A 2,543-nucleotide genomic window follows, 5' to 3' on the forward strand; every position below is an offset into this window, starting at 1 on the left:
AAATCCCCTCTCCACGTTCTTTTACCGGGCCGTCAGTCCATGGTGTTGTGTCGGTGACAACTGAATCTCCCTGAAGGCCATTTAGCAACAGCACGATGCAGGATTTGAACCTGTTTCACTGGATAGAAATTTGAAGAACTTTCTGCCATATTGTAAGATCAAACTTAAGCTCAGCTTCCTGACCGGAAGGAGAAACATTAGCCGAGGGAATGTCTCTGGCACCACCACCACCACCACCACCAGAATGCTGGCCTCCCTCCATTTCCTCTTCCAACAGCCTCCACTCTCCTCCACCTTTCCCTCTCCATGACCATCTCACCACCAGCCTGCCCCTTTCAACAACAGAGAGAGAAGGCTCACTTTCTTTTGTGTCCTCTATCTGCGCTGTCCTGCCGACTGGTCGGCTCCAAGCCAGCACAGTGGGAGAGCAGTTCATAAACTGTGTATTTACCAGGACGCACACAAAGTCCTGCTAAGACAGACACTAAGAAACACATACATTATGCACACACTTGTACTTGGTTCACACTCTGATGGCATACAAAAGCTGCCCTTGTGTGGCCACAACAAAAGAGCATGTCAAGGGGAAGAGAGTCCACATACACACTGTTCCTACCATGCCCAGAGAATGTTTTATATACATGTGTGTATATTAGTTTTTATTGGCCATTTAAAATACCAATTAGTCCACCCAGCTCTTTGTCATAGGATTCATTTAAAAAACGAATCTCATGACATTAAAGATCAACAGTCTGCCAACAAGCTTTTGTTCATGTCAGACTGCATCGCACCCTACGTGGTAGCAAATGATGAAACTGCAATATGAGCAAAAAATGAAGTTTACAGTTGAAGGAAAGGCTAGGATTCCCAGTAATTTCATCATTCTACATTCCCAGGAAAATATCTTCTTTGTAGTGACATTTAATAATGTGTTGGTACTTATCGTGAACGGTGCTGGAAACCTGTCACGAAGGAGAGCAAGCAAAAGCTCTGGTGAAACTTGGAGGAAATACATTTGAAGTTTCTCTTTTTGTGAGGTAATAGTTGCACACTCAAATAATGGGAAATCTGACCAAAAATCAGGATTTATAATTTCGATGTATTTCTTGTCAGCGGGAGCATGGTGCTGTTTATTCTGTGGTTCTAAACCTGTAGAATTATCAGAGCGTATCAGCAGCCGCTGGTCGTTTTAACAGAGACATCTGCTGGTGGGTTGTATAGTCTTAACTCTGGAGTTCACTGTGCAGTTAGTAATGGAGGTGAGCCGCGTGGTACTGACTGCAGCTGCTACGATGCACCAGCCATGAGTTGAAAGCTCCACTAAAACTCTCAATCTTTTCTCTTCACTTTACTTTTGCACAATCTAAGGCGATGAGTCAGAAGTTAATGTTTGTGACAGACTCCTTCACTTTTTTATATTCTTAATTATAATTCTTTTGTTGTGTTCACACAAGGCACAGTGGATCGGGGGTCCTAATGGTGTTATTTGCTGCAGCAAGACAAGTTGTTTGGGTCCTAATGGTGTTATTTGCTGCAGCCTAGCATGTTAGCTTTCAGCTACAATTGCACTGTGGGTTGGTTGTAATGAGGTTTATGAACAGTGCTAACAAGTTGTGTTGCAAGCCTGTTTTTTGGTAATGTAACAGCGGTGAAGAACAATGACATTCCACTTGAAAATGTCAGATTGTCCCTTTAAATGCAGTATATGGGTTGCCTAATGAAAATGCTGTTTATTTGTTTGGGTATAGCATGTTAACAGCATGTTGTCTATCAGACACAGTCTTAACTCTTACCTGTGTGAAATTTAATCTCAGCTTTAGGGCTACAGGAAATATTAGTATTAGGGACTTGCCTCTTTTGCCTCAGTTTACATATTGACTCAGCTCTAATTCTAGGGGATAAAGACTCGGGGAAACGTGCAGGATGACCTTTTCTCAGTCTCCCTTGGCTAATTAGAACAAGCCTCTCTGTGACAATTTGTTTAAAATCTCGTGGTCATTTTGAGTAAAGATGCCAATATTACATTTTTGCAGGTTATTCCGATGTTTAACTGTACACAGTACCTCTCTTGGAGTGAATGAAGTGTACGCAGTGGCTGCTTTGGGGACTTGCATCTAGATGTGTCTGTGCATTGTGCAAACACTTTGTCCCCATGACAGCCACTGTCAGACGCTGACTGCATCTAAACTTCTTACGAGTTGTGTGCTAAAAAGTGAAGGCCCTTCACGTGCTCTCCCCAAGTCTGTCTCTGCTATATCATGAAACTGCTTTGTGCAGCAATGCACGTTTTAGCTGCTCTGGAACTAGTCATAACCTTTTGTTTTTGTTATAACATGTTTGTGACATTGTGTATCTGCATGTGGTTTTAGAGCAGGGAAAGGGGCGATGAGTGTGTTTGAATGACTTAATGCTGATTAGAAAGATGTATGTGTGATCAGTCTACTGACTGTGTGTGTGTGTGTGTGTGTGTGTGTTTGCTCCATTTTAATTTTGTATAGAGGAAAGAGAAGGTGGTATTAAACATTTGAGTAACAAATAAAGCT

The sequence above is a fragment of the Monopterus albus genome, unplaced genomic scaffold (genome assembly GCF_001952655.1).
Source record: "Monopterus albus unplaced genomic scaffold, M_albus_1.0 scaffold31.1, whole genome shotgun sequence".
Classification (NCBI taxonomy): Eukaryota; Metazoa; Chordata; class Actinopteri; order Synbranchiformes; family Synbranchidae; genus Monopterus; species Monopterus albus.